General features: G+C 38.5%; 1 protein-coding gene across 2 annotated transcripts in view; it reads left to right on the top strand.

The window, feature by feature from the left end:
- Nucleotides 1-3113: 3113 nt before the first annotated feature.
- Nucleotides 3114-15105, top strand: part of CELF1 (CUGBP Elav-like family member 1) — a 63796-nt gene continuing 51804 nt past the window's right edge. The window contains exon 1 of one of the 2 annotated variants that reach the window (XM_039869236.1): nucleotides 3114-3262. The gene's annotated coding sequence lies outside the window, so the exon portion shown is untranslated. The remainder of the gene's footprint in view (nucleotides 3263-15105) is intronic. The other variant, XM_039869226.1, reaches the window with a different exon arrangement.

Genomic DNA, 15105 nt, shown 5'->3' with positions numbered 1-15105 from the left:
GAGCAAGAGAGTGAGAGAGTGAGAGCGAGAGCGAGAATGAGAAAGGGGTGGGGTGAAGCTCGATTAGGCAATTCACAAAAGAGAATATCCAAACGGTCAATAAACATTATGTGGAAAGTTTCTTGACATCACTGGCCATTAGGGAAATAGAAATTTAAACCGCAAATACCACTACACCCCTACCAAAATGATTAAACTTGAAAGGATTGATAATATCAAGTGGTGGTGAGGATGCAGAGCACTGTTATCACTTTAATCAATATTCTTTGTGAGTTTTGTCTTTCCCAACAAACACACTCTCTAACAAAGTTGGGATCATATTGTACCTATTGATTTGTTACCTGCTTATTCATTAAGCATGTATTATGTTAACATTTTCCCACAATTTAATATTTTTCTGTATCATTATTTGAAATTATCATATTCTATGCTATGAACATATACTTTATCAATCTCCTTTTGTATTAAATTTTATGCATTTCAACAATGTTATGAACCACATACATCAGTATATCTCTGCATCTATGGTTATTTCTTTCTTTAAGATAAGTTCCTAGAAAGGCATGTAAAATTTCAAATTCGTTCAGACAGACTATTTGAATTTCATTTCCACCAGCACTTGGAGAGGACTTGTTTCTCTGCATCTTTGCTATCATTGGCTGTTTTAAAAAACAAATCTTAATCAATTAGGAAGGCAAAAACAAAACAGGAAGTTTTTAATACTTGTTTACATCTCACATTTGGCTTTTTTGTACTTGGATTCTTTAGTATTTTTGTCTATGCTGTGGAGTCCTTTGAAGTTATAAGAGCCCATTGGCATTCTTCATGTCATTGTTCTTACCCCAGCTTTGGGCCTGTGACCTTCCTAGGTACCTAGATGTGAAAGTGACCCTGCAAGAAGTGGCAGTTCCTCTCTGCCAACGAGAGCTCTAAATCAAGGCAGATAAAATAAGAAAAGTTTTTGGGTGCCTTTTGAGAAACATCTGTGGAGCCAGACACTGTGAAAAACACTGGTCAGACAAGAGAATAACAAGACAGGCATGATCTCTCTCTCATTTAGTTCATGGGCAGCTTCCAAGAAGCTTTTGAAGACTAAACAATTCATTCTCTATTTTCATACCCAGCACCTAGCTATGCCTATTCATTAATTCAACAATATTTATGATGGGTCGGGAGAGGAATTCGGCGAAGGTGGACAAAAAGGTGAATTGTATCAATGTGATGACTTAACATTGCTGTATGGGATATTTGAAAGTTAAGAGAAAAGATCCCAAGAGTTCTCATTTAGAGAAAATATCATCTTTTTTTCTTTCATATCTGTACGAGATAATGGATGTTAACTAAACTTACTGTGGTAATCGTTTCACAATATATATAAATCAAATAAAAAACAATATTTATTGAGCACTTACTATTGGTCAGGCATTATTTTAGGCCCTGAGGATATCAAACAGACAAAATCCCTATTCCCACAGAGTTTATTTCCTGGTAGGGAAGACTACAAATAAAATAAGTAAAATATGAAGTACAAAATATACCATGTTAAGATGGTGATAAATGCTTTGGATAAAAACAAAACAGGAAAGGGAGATTGAAAGCACGGCTGTATATGTGTATAAATTTAAATAGGGTGGTCTGAGAAGGCCCTACTAAGAAGGTGACAGTTAAGTCAAGACCCAAAGAAGGTGAGGAAGTGAACTATATGGATATCTGGATGATTCTATGGTTCACAAAAGAATGAGACAGATTCTCTGCTTAAAAGGTTTCTACAATCTATGATAGCTGGGAGACAAATATAAAATTAATTGCAGTAATGTATCTGACACTTTATAAGCTATAATGGTCTATAAATATAGAATGTTTTTAGTAAATTACACATAAAACTATTAAGATCATATCTCAGCACAATAAATATATAAAATGATAAACTACACAGTACGATTAGGGCATACAATAGTGTACAACTTAGAGTCTAACTGTTCTGGTCTATGTTACCAGAAAAACTATGGTTAGTTTTTTTCCTCTTAGGGAGAGAAGAGGTGCTTTCAACACATGAAAAAACCCTTGAGGCTTCTGCTTGGGAGTCCACTTGTTTGGGGTTTTTTTTTTTGTGGTAAGGTAGGGTATAATCTGTATTTGCGGGTATGAAAATTATTTGCTTTGGGAAGCCAAATGATGTTACAGAGAAATCATTTGCAAACCCATGAGTTATTTGCATGTTGCTGGGGCCAAAAAGTCCCAGAACTAAGTCTTCTTTCTCCATCTGTATTTCACTGTCCCACAGGATGTAGAACCCGCTGAATAAATGATGTTATTAGCCTTTTTAAAAAACAAATTGTTGTATTCTATCTAGATCCTGAGATTCCTGAGTTACTCTGAAGGAGATCTTTAGCGTCCTAACTTGAGTTGTTTAGAAATTTTTTTTTTCTAGGAAAAGCAGTTTATGGCTGGGCCGTAAAGATTCTCTCTTAATAGAACCCTTCCTGGCGCTGCAGGGATTTTTGCAAGGGTGAGCGTTCACACAGCGGATCAACCCTCCTAGAAAGCACTTCCTTAATTCTGAAAGCTTGCAATATATTCACATTCCGCATCTCAGCAATGGAAGAAGGCCTGGATCCTGTTGCTCCTCTGCAAGGGCAGAAAGGAGGGTGTGTCAGGTGCTCAACGTGGGCCAAACATCATTCCATTGAACTCATTTATTCATTCAACAAAAATTTTATTATGCGCATATTCAGTGCCAAGCAGGGGTCCTTGCCCACCAGGTCATTCAGAGTTTCTGTTGGACGAGGCGTGCAGAGCCGAGAACTTCAGATTCCCAGACCAAGGTCTTCCATCCTTCCCTCCAGGAGAGCTCGGAGACAAAGAGATGAACCCCCGCAGCTCCCAGGGCTGAGGGTTCCGCCCACGGCCCGGGGGGCTCCGGCCGGGTTGCTTCTCCACTCCCCAGCCCGAGGGGGCGCTGCAGCGCCGGGCGCTCGGCCCGCCCCTGCGTCGCGCTCCGCTCTGATCCGCGCTGCGGGCGGCACCGCTGTGGTACGTTCCTCCTTCGCCGCCCTCCCCCTCCTCCTCGGCCCTCCCCGCCGGTGGTAGGTGCCGGAAGTGCCGCCATTTTGGGGTGTTCTGCTCTGGCGGCAGCGGCAGCGGCAGCGGCGGCGGGACTCGGAGGCTCCCCCGGGATTCGGCCTCAGCAGCGAGGCGGCGGCGGCGGCTGCGGAGGCTCAGGCAGCAGCTGAGGCAGCGGCGGGCTCAGGTGCAGCCGCTGGTGAGTGGGGCGGCCGCGGGATAACGGGCCGCGGGTGGGAGGGAGGAAAAGAAGGCAGGAGGGAGGCGCCGCGGGGCGGGTCTGGTCCGGGAGGCCGCCGGGCACAGGGCCCTCCGGGCGCGGCCGCTCCTCGTTCCCCGCGCCCCGGGGGCAGGTTCACTATCTCCTCCCGCGTGTCGGGGTTCGCTGCTCCCTGGGACCCGCCGCGCTTGCCCGGCGCGTGCCCCTGCGGCCAGGGAGACCCGCCCTCCTCGTGGTCTCGCTCCCTTCTCCCCGCGCCCTTTGCCTTCACCCTTTGGGCCCAGAAGGCTTCGTCCCCTACCCAGGGGTAGCCCTGTCCTCTTTTTCCGGCCGCCGTGCCAGACCCAGGCTGCCTGCCTAGGACACCCCTTCCCTGCCCCACGTGTTCTTGGTGCTCACCCCTGGGGGTGGGTGACCCCCTGCCTCTGGGGCGCAGCGCTTTTCAGGAGCCTCGAGAGCCCCTCTTTCTCGCCCCAGATCAGCTAGGGCCTTGGCTCGCCCTCCCCCCTACATCAGGTGTTCACCCAGTCATGGCCTAGAAGCAGGGCTGGAGTCTCGCACCCGGGAGCGCGGAGAGCACGGTGAAGAGCTTTCTGTTAGGTACTTACCTTTGAATTTAAAGTTACTGCTGCTTTGGTTGTGGCCCTTCGGGCAGGATATTGTTTAAATTGTCTAAGACTATTGTTTAGGCTTTAAGGAGCTTCTCGTTGGTTAAGGCTCATCATATTTGAGGAGAAGGTGGTGAGAATTTGGTCGGAGCCTGTTTGAGCAAAATGGAATCTTTTTCTCGTCAGCAGTTACTGCTGTACTTTTATTACCTTCGAGTAGAAAGGCTGTATAACAGTTTTAAATAACGTGGGCTGCTGTAACGTCTGCAGTGTAAGAGGTTATAGATACCCAAAGAATCCTTTACAGGAACTTCACCTTTTAAAAGCTTTCACTGTCTTTGTGGATTGGAGAGGCTTTTATTGCATTCTTTCACCTTTTCCACAAATGTTCGGTCGGCTCTTTTCAAGTGCGGTATCTCCTAGAGCGCTATGCAAGTTTCAGCCTCTCCTGAAATTTTTGCTGGAGATGGTGTCTCCACTTAGAATCACCCAGGGCTCTTTCTGTTTTAACATTAAGGAGCCCACTTGGAAAATGATGGAGTTATAGCGTGCATAAACTATTACAGTTCTCCCACACTCCCATGTCAATGTTAATGTTCTTGAAACTTTATAATATGTGGTTTCTGATCATGATTTAGCCAAGATTGAATCTAGAGCTTTCAGCTGTTGCTTTAACCAGGAAGTTTATGGTTCCCCCATTGGTTTTTCCTTCTTGACTATCCTCCACCTGTTTCCATTAAGAATGAATCTTGGCCCAGAACATAGGCCTCAACTTCTTTCCAGCATTCATTCTTGCCCTTGGGGTTTTCTTCTCTAGATATTATCTCCTAGGTAGTGTCTGGTCTTAAAATCCATTAGCAGGTGGAGCTGTTAGAGATAGAATACCTTGTCCAGCCCCTTCACTTTTCAGATGAAAAAACTGAGGCCCCCAGAGAGTAAAGTGACTTTGGTCCAAGGTTACATAGGAAGTGCTCTTAAAACAGTCTCATCAGAGATTTTTTTTTTTTTTAACAGTGTTATGAGCAGTAATGCAGATTGCCCTTTAAGATATGATGGGATAGAAAAGGTCCTGAGCTTGAAGTTAAAAGGCCTGGGTTGTAATCCTTGCTCTGTCGGTTACTAGCTATATAACTTTGACCAAATCACTGTTCTGAGCCTCAGTTTATGCTCATCTGCAAAATGGAGGAAATAGTATCTACCTCACGTGGTGCTAATTCAGCTTCGGTGCTGTAGCATGTGAAAGTGCCTGTAGTGTAAGAGGCAGACAAGGAAATTTTGAGCCTGATGATTTTTAGGAAGATTCCTATATTTCTTACTAAAGAGGTTACAGATTCATTATAAAAAAATGGATAAGCCAAAAAGGAAGAAACTCACCCTTAGTCTCACCACTTAAAGGTGATTATTAATATTTGGTCTTTATCTTATCCTTTTTATGTGCTATAGAAATGTTTATTATTTTACCAAAAGGGGCTTATCCTTGTAACAGTTTTATGATGTGTTTTTTAGATTTAATAATAGGCAATAGGCATGGTTTAACAACCATGTTATAAATGATGCTTTGTATTTAACAGCTCTAGCATATGTGAGGTAAGGCCAGTGAATATCCCAGCGCAGGAGCAGTGAAGTTGCTCTTTTAAACATATGCTGGCTGGAAGAGGAAGAGAGGAGGGGCAGAGACCTAACATTTATTGTATATCTACTGTGTTAATATTTTTTTTTTTTTAAATAAAGATTTGAGCTCTGCTGCTGAATGTAGAGTATGAGTTCTGAATTCCGTGCCCTTTCCTGTGACTGCCACTGCAGCTTCTTTAACTTAATTTTATCACGATGCTGGACTTAATAAGGAAGTGGGAGTTTAAAAGGTGGTAATGTGCCTTGGAGAGGAAAGAGAAGAGCTGTCACCTGGAGGCCAGGGTGAAGTTGGAGAAAGTAGGAGCGTTAGGCTCCTTTCTGCTCAACAAATTTCTGTGTCCTTCCCCCCGCCCCCGTCTTTTAAAACAAACAAACAAAAGCAAAAAAACCAGCTTTTTTTGAGATATAATTCACATAATATACAATTCAATGGTTTTTGGTATATTACATTATTAATTTTTAAAAATCACGATGAAATATAATAAAATTTGCCACTTTACCATTTTTTATATTTGCGCATTTTATGTAGTAAAATACAAAAAAATTATCATCTTAACTATTTTTGAATATATGGTTCTGTAGCATAAAGTATATTAACATTGTTGGGAAACAGAGCTACAGAATTTTCATCTTGCAAATCTGAAAGTTTATACCTATTAAACAGCTCCCTTTTTCACCTCCCCCCAGCCTTTGATAATCACCATTCTATTTTGTGTTTCTGTGAATTTGACCATGTAAGTGGAGTCATGATAATATTTGTCTTTTCGTGACTGGCTGTTTCACTTAGTGTAATGTATAAGATTCATCCACTTTGTAGCATGTAACGGGATTTCCTTTTAAATGGCTAAATAATAATCTTGTGTGTATGTACTACAATTTGTTTAATCCATCCACCGATGGACCTGAGTTATTTCACTTTTTTGGCCATTTTGATTAGTGCCACTGTGAATGTGAGTAGGTAAATATCTTTTTGAGACCCTGCTTTCAGTTCTTTTGGATAGACACCTAGAAACGGGATTACTGGATCTTATGGTAGTTCTATTTTTAATTTTTTGAGGAACCGTCATACTGTTTTCCATAGTGGTTACACCATTTTACAAGCCCACTAACAACACAAGGGCTTAAGTGTTTCCACATTCTCACCAATATTTGTTATTTTCTATTTTTTTAATTAAAAATTGTAGCCATTCTAATGGGTGTGAGTGATGTGTGTGTGTGTGTGTGTGTGAGAGAGAGAGAGAGAGAGAGAGACTGGTTTTGATTTACATTTCTCTGATTAATAATGTTGAACATCTTTTCATCTGCTTGTTGGCCAATATCATCATTGTAAAAATCTCTATTCAAGTTTTAACCGTTTTTTCATCACATTTGTTTTTTTTCCGAGTTGTAGTTTTTAATATATTGTGAATGTTAACTCCTTATCAGATATATGATTTGCAAATACTTTCTCTCATATGGTAGTTGCCTTTTCACTTTGTTGATTATGTCCTTTAAAAACGTAGTTTTTAAGTTTGGTGTAGTCCCATTTGTTTGTACTTTTACATCCAAGAAATCATTGCCAAGTCCAAAACTATGAAGCTTTTTCCCTACGTTTTCTTCTGGGAGTTTTTTAATTTTAGATTTTTAGGTTTAAGTCAATTTAACCATTTTTAAGAGTACAGTTCAGTGGCATTGAGTGCATTCAGTGTTGTGCAATCACCACCACTTTTTCCAAAATGTTTTCGTCACCCCAAGCAGAAACTCTGTAACCATTGAGCAATAACTCTCCTTTCTCCCAGCTCCTAGTAACCTCTAGTCTACTTTCTGTCTGAATGAATATGCCTATTCTTGGAATCATACAATATTTGTCCTTTTGTGTCTTATTTCACTTAGCACAAAGTTTTTAAGGTTCATCCACGTCGTAGCATGGGATTTCATTCCTTTTTGTGGCTGAATTCCTGTGCTTCTTGAGCTCAGGGATGTCTCTTGATATCTCTCCTTCTCTTGGAGCTCTGTAAAAACTATTGCATTGATTAGAATTCATGCTTTTTGTGCGGATTGCCATACATAGGGATGGCCACTAACATGCTCAAATATCTTGAAAATTTAAACATATCAGTGTGCGTAAAAGTATATAACAATAAACCAAATCACAATAGCATCATTTATAATTTCTAATCTAATAATTTCCAGTCTTTGAATGTACAGCATATTCAGAATATGGATTGTGTACAGAAAAAAATGTTACATGAAGAGAACAAGAATGGACAAGTTTAAGAAAGCAGCAGATGAACAAAGCAAACAAACTCATAGACACAAACAGAATGGTGGTTACCAGAGAGGAAGAGGGGTGGGGGTGGTTGAAGAGGGTAAAGGGGGCCAGATATATGATGAAAGGACTTCGGGTGGTGAGCACACAATGCAGTATACAGATTATGTATTATAGAATTGTACATTGGAAATGTGTTAACCATTGTCACCCCAGTAAATTTAATTCAATTAAAAAGAATAGGCAAGTTTCTACCATTGCTTTATAATGATAATATATGAGGTTTTTTGTTTTTAGTTTTTTTTTTTTTTTTTTTTTTTTGATCAGAGGGTAGACTGATCTCTAGATATTCCGTATTGTGTACAAATAAGTTTAAAGACCTGATATTTAATGGCCTAGTTTGATTAAATAACTAATACTTTTAGGGTAAGAATATGTTGAAGGTAGTCACAGGTTTCTCTGTTTCAGTAGGAACAAAGCTTATTCAGAGTATTCTCATGTATGAAAGACTTTCTTATTAAGATGAGCTTCTCTTTACTTGGAGATTCATGACTGATTTTGATCTGCTTGATTGTCTACTTTTCCTCTTTGCTTTTTGGACCTTGCTTCCCACTACATTTTTCTCCTCTCTAGTAAGAAAGGAGGTTTCATATTAATCCTTGGGAAATGGGATGAACTGGAAGTTTTATTCTCAACCATATTGTCACACGAGGTATTAGAGCCCTCACAGTACTTAACACATAAGATGTTATTTTAGGGTTAAGGAAGACATACTTTTCCCCCAAACAACATGAACTGTTCTTTTGTTCAAAACTATTTTTAATTCTTGATAATTTTTAATAATAGTTAGAAATAGAATGTGTCATGGAAGTTCAAGTATTTCAGAAATATAATTTGAACCAAGAATTAACTTTATGTAGCTTTTCGATTTGGAGCATCTAACAAATTCCAGAGTTGATTGGTAGTAATATAATCTTATATTTACCTGCACACTCCTTCTAGAGGTGCTGTGGAACACTAAAATAGTCAGAAGGCAAGTAAAATAGAAGTAAGACATTTTTGAAAGAAAACTAGAGAAGTAATCTATCCCATTATTGAGAGTCGATTCTTTGATTTTCGAGTTCTTAAAATGAAAACCTGTGGTTTGAAAGAATGATGAGACTTGAACGGGGAATTATAAGCGTAGACTGGGAGGGATAGGTGTGACAGCTCCAGCCAGTGAGCTTAAAAATTGGTGCCATCACTATGTGACCTTAACATTTCTGGGCTTATTTTACCATCTTTAAAATAGAGATACCAACCTGGAATGGTAATGTGAGATTTAATTGAGATAACTTAGGCCAGGCACCAAACAGTGTGCCTGGTACAGTGTTGATAATGCTATTTCCTTTTTTCATCTGTAGAAATGGGCATACAGCTTACCACATGGGTCATAATGCAGTTCAGCCAAATGAAACAACACAGTAAAAATGCCTCCTGGTGCCACGAATAGGCAGTAGCTACTAAGTCAGTGTTCCTTTTGTTTCTCCTTTTGGGTATATTTTGTTTTGCATTTTTCTTTGTCTCTTGTGGCTTAAGGGATAAGATTGTTTCCTAATGTCCAATTCCTGCATCTGAAATGATTTGCTACACAAGGCATTCTTCTCCATAGAACCTTTTAGCTCATTGTTCCCTGTGGAATCCTTGGGTAATGTGGTTTCCTAGATTCATCTTCACTGTCTACTTCATGTGAGAGTCTGTTGATAGAAAACTGAAAAATACAGATGAGTATATTATTGGATTTGTAATAACGACACCTGAGTCTCTTCCTAAGTAGGTAACTAGTTTTAGGGAGGGAGGGCTCTAATATTTAGAGTTGTATTGTAGATGAAAGAGTTAATCAGTTTTAGCTGTTTGCCTTGTAAACTATGTTGTATCAAGAATTCTTATCCAAGCTTTATAACTTGCTAATGAGTTTTCTTGATGAGATCATGATTTTAACTTTATCCTTGTCATGAAATTGGCTATTAGAATCTCCTTAAAGTAGGGGTTTCCTTACAGAATTAATCAGAAAGATTGTTCTATAGTTATTTTTTAACCTCTGCTATGATGTGGAGGCCGTGAGCATATATTTGTTTATTTTCGACTTCTTTGAGTTCCAGACCTGTAAAATTTCCCAAGAATGCTTTTATATCCATCATAAAGTCCATATTGATTTAACATATTCTTTCTGCTAAGGAAATCTTTAATTCTCCTAAAATTTTTATTTCACAGGCTAGAAGGATAAATACCAACAATTTCTCTGGGCATTGGGACATGGGTGATTTTTTTTTTTCTTCATACTTAGCATTTTAAAATTTTTATACAGGGTACATGAATTTCACAAATATGAAAAGTTACATTAAAATTAGACTTTTCTCAAGGGTTGAGAAAGGGGAGGAGACTGAATATAAGATATATCAGCATCTTAAATAATTTAAAGCATTTTAACTCAGAGAGAGCTTTGTGAAATTCTGATGTGACAGCTGACCTTTTCCCCCACTTTACAGGAAATGGACTAATTTTCAGAACAGCTTTTGGATTGTAACACTTTGATTTTTCTTTCTTCTACTTAGAAAATATGGCAGCAAATATAAAGAGGATGGGTGAGTTAGTTTAGAAGCTGCAGTGAGATCTGAGAGATCTCACCTAATCGTTTTTAATGTGTCACTTTTGGGATGTGTTCATACATAGGTGCAGAGTGTGGCTTTAGGAAGAACTGTTGGCTAACTTTCCGACCTCTACGGACTACCAGCTCTTTTTACAGCGATGTTCAGCTTTGACAAAATAGAATTGAATATCACCATCCCCATATTGAACCAACATTGAAACTTTATTTTTGAGATGGGATATATCTTTAGTTTGGGGATTCTACAAAATGAAGGTTTTTGGTTCCAAAGCTGTTTAATTTTATAGTGTTTTAATTTAGGAAGGTCAGTTCCATTTACATAACATTGCTGCTCTCCAGCAAAAGAATCCCTAAATTAGAAACTGTCACCACTTTCTCATTGTTCTTTTATCTTTTTGTTTCCTGTGAGATTGAAGCAAGCTCCTGCAGTGACTTTTGGGACTCTGACATTCTGGTGATAACGTGGGGGCAACTAATAGTCTACTCTGAGTAGACTTCTTTAACCCAGTGTTATTTGGACATCTGTTAAGTTTTTTGAAACTGGCAAAAACTTGACATATTCTTTTTGTGTTTTTAGCTTTGTGTGTGGGAAATGGTCCTCTTTTCTGCTTGATCCCCTCCCCCACACTACCATCACATATCTTGGCCAGTATTTCCTTCTTGTCTGAATTGTCTATGTGATGCCGCCAACTTACCATGCTAGGTTGGGTGGGATAGAACCAGTGAGAAACGCCTGCGTTGTATTATTGGCTGCCTGCTTGATTCAGAATGCTGTCTGAGCAAGAGTGTTAGGAGGTCCAGGGGGTGAAAAGAAGTCAGGGTGGTGGTGACATTCATCAGCTAGCTGGTTATTATTTGCACATTAAAGCAGTCCTCCTTTATGGACATATAGTCGTTTTAAGCTTTGTTGTTGTTCAACAGGGATATTTCACTAGAGGCTATTTATGCGCTAAAAAACGATTCCTTAGATTGATATTTCTTTAGATGGCTAGAGCAAGAAGAACAAGCATTGCATTTTGTGTTATTCAGCACTTCCCTGCTTATGGTTCAATTTCTGTTTGTCTTTTAGCGAACAGCTAGACTTTTCTCACAAAGCTTTTCTTCTCCAATACTGTATCATAAGATATTATTTAGTATTTTGTTAATGATACATTTTTTTTTCATTTCAGCAAGATATTAAGCTTTTTGAGGATGGAGGTTGCTTTATTACTGAACGTATTATACATCTTTTGAGGAGTCAGGCACACAGTCTGACTCCTCAAAAGATATAGGTATAATTAGTATACCCTAATTATATGCTGTGACCTAGCCCTTCTTTTAACAGCTTATTGAACCAGAGGTGGACTCTTGACTCAGGCTGGACAAATCCATTTCTCCTAGGAATCGGAGATTGGAATTGAGATTCAGGTCTTTAGGGAACAGATAGATCACCTGCATTCAGAGAATTTGGGACATATAAACTCACATGCTGGGGCATGGCCACATTCAGGTTCATACATGTGGAAGCAGTGAAGACCTGTCTCCAGGGAGGGAGAATTAAGTAGATTCATCTATAAAGATGTATAAATGAGAAATGCAGCTTTGAAGAGAGAGTCAGCTGTCCACATGCAGAATAGAATGTGTGTAAAGGCTTTCAGCATGTGGCCCTGTCGTATTTTCTGCCTTTGGATTTCTTGAGATACTCTGGTAACCTTTCAGTTAATTTTGCTTTAGTTCGAAGGAGGTTTCCTCTTAGTTACAACCAAATAGAGCTTTGAATAAGACACTTTAGTGTAGAGCTTGCCTAACATTTCTTCAATTCATTTGAATTTTAGAATAGTTAGGCATAGGATCGTGTCTCTTTGCAAGATTATTGCCCCTTTCTTCCCAACAGCCTCCTCATCCCCAGGCTTAGGCTGCTTGGGGTCTTGGCTCCTCAGTTTGTAGTGTAGACAGGTACCTGTGTTGTTGCTTTTTGGGTTTATAGAGTGCTTCTCTCTGATGCATTGCTGGATCAAGAAAGAAGTTTTGTTTTTTACAAGTTTTAATGATTATTTGTTTATAACTAGTTCTTATATAAGGCAGATAATACTGCTGTTTCAGATAGGAAACTTAAAGTGAGCCATCGCTTTTAAAGAATTTTTTGTGAGGCATATAGATTAGGTCCTTTTTTCTTTTCTAGTTAAGTACCACATTTGTTTTAGTTTCCTGGTGGTTTCCTCTTTGGAAAAAAAAAAAAACATTGATGGACTTGAGTGGAACACAATAATGTGGGTTGAACGGCAGTTGAGACTTTAAACAAAGGGTAATGGTGAGTGGCTGTGTGCCCAGTTGATGGAGTCTGGTCTCTGCTGTTAGTAACTTCATGAATGATCTGTAATAGGAGCATCACAGTGGAGTTTTTCTCTTTGAGAAATGTTAATGAGGGGAGAGGAAGCTCTGAGAAAAACAGTTTAATGCTTCTAATTTGATTTTTTTTTCTTCCTGCGATTAGTTGGTTCTTGTTAAGTCGAAAGACTTTATTCGAGTAATGTAAAACTTCCCTGTAATATTAAGGAGCAGGAATTAAAAAGAGACAAGAGCCAGTTTTGAAATATGGATTTGTATACAACCAGGAAGGAATAGATTTGCAGGATAGAAAAAGCTGGAAGACATTATTTGACATTGGAGGCCACGTTGTGACTGCACCTAAACAATGTTATGTCTTTATGCAGTGTATGTATAGTTATGAACTGAATGTCATACATGGAAGTTTTATATTCTGTAGTGCTTACTTATATTGGGGCCTTGCACAAAATAGTACTCAATAAATATTTGTTGAATAGCCCATATCCTTCTAATGGCACTTTAATTTTATGTTTTGAGACAGTTCAGTACTAAGGACTAGGAATAGGAGGAAGACATTTAAATTTAAATTCTGTAAATTTCTTGCTTATTCAAATCATTGCCTTTTGAAGATAAAGTACTTTAAAGTTCCAAGGAATTTTCTGGAAAAAAAAGTAAGCAGCTTTTTTTCCCCTTTGAAAGACATTAAGTTGGCTAAGATTTGTACTATAAAAAAGCCTTTGTGTAGCTCTGTGATCTTGAAACCTCTTATTGTATATTGCTTGGATGAAATCAGAAGACTCCTAGACAACCCTGATTCTGGCTCTGTTTTCTATAGCTCCAGAGAATAAGGAAAGGAGAATCTGATACTGCTGGCAATCTATGCTGTCTTGCTTTTCTGGGCCAAGACATGCATTTAAAAATAAAATCAAGGAAATTGTAAACCAGTAGTAAAAAAAGAATAAATCATCCAGGAGTTTGCCTCCTTTCATGTCCTGTGGCCTCAGTCTCTCCTTTTTGTCTTTAGACTCTCTGATATTAAACTGATGTGGCAAAATTGCCCTCTGAGACTTGAACTTCGTACTTGCTCTTTTAAGTTTAAGGGAAATCATGGATAGGCACCATGTTTATTAATGTATGTATTCTTTTTATCATATGTGTTTCTATTTGATAGTTTCTGGATATATTTACAAGTACATTTAAAAAAGCTTTTAAACTTCTTTACTGAACTAATTTTGGTTATAGATTGTGGCAATAGGAGTGGGAAGCTATTTAAAAATAATCCTTTTGGATTCGCTACAGGAAAGCTTAGGTGAATAAGTATATCAAAACCAGATACACTATTTCTATGGAATATCTTAATGCCTACTGCTTACCTTTAGCTGATTGTATACCTTATCTCCTTAGATAAAAGTTTTTAGGCTTATGAAGTTCTGTTTTGTAATAAGATTATAAATTGGTTTTCAACAAATTTTATCTTAGTGGCATTTATATTTAGGTGCTTCAATAATTATTAGTTTGAGATCAAAGAAAGACTTTTATGAGCTCTAGGACACTGCTTGAGCGTTGGTCCAGATACTTTCTAGCTTTAAAGTTATTGTGGACCAGGCCTAGGATAGTTGAAGTTCTAGATTATTACTATGAAATCAAGTGCTGTTTTTGTTTATTAATGTTCATTTATCTGGTGTAACTTTACCCTGGGCTAAGTAAGACCTTGAGAAAGACTTCACTCTGTTCCAAGAAGTGTACAACTTAGAAAAATGTTTTCTTTTGAATTCTGACTGCTCCATTTTTCTTAACAAACCAGATCCACAGATCAGACTTGTAAATAATCTGTTTTCTTAAGGTATCTTCTAACAAAACGTGTCCGAGGGAGCTGAGTGTCAGCCCACATTTAGTGGGGAGTGGCAGCTCATCTCCCTGAATTACATCTTCTTTGTCCACGCACAGCAGCTTTGGAGTCGACTTGGAATTTAAACTTAAACTTCTGTTCTCCTTAATCGGTTTCATTTATTTCATAATCAGTTTTATTATAATATTATGTGTTTGATATTTCTAATATATGTAGGGTAGCTGGAATTTCTTGAGTAGAACTTGCTTTGAAGAACTCTGTGAAGTCTTGATAAGAAAAATACTAAATAATTCATGCAATATGGTGATATGGAAAGAAACAGCATCATACATAGGTCACTGAAACTCGAATTTGTATATAATTGTTTTTATGAATAGGGAGGGGAAAGAGTAAGATTTAAATGTATTTAATTCTTTGGCAAGAGAGAGAGTCACTAAAAGTTTAGTATTTCTTCAGAACTGTATACTACCTGATAGTATTTCTTTTTTTTTCTTTCTTTTTTTTTTAAGGCAAGGCAAACCCTTGGTTGAC

Source organism: Pteropus medius, unplaced genomic scaffold (assembly GCF_902729225.1).
Source record: "Pteropus medius unplaced genomic scaffold, Ma_sr-lr_union100, whole genome shotgun sequence".
Taxonomy (NCBI): Eukaryota; Metazoa; Chordata; class Mammalia; order Chiroptera; family Pteropodidae; genus Pteropus; species Pteropus medius.
Note: the sequence above shows the minus strand (reverse complement) of the source record. Positions and strands in the feature narration are given on the sequence as shown.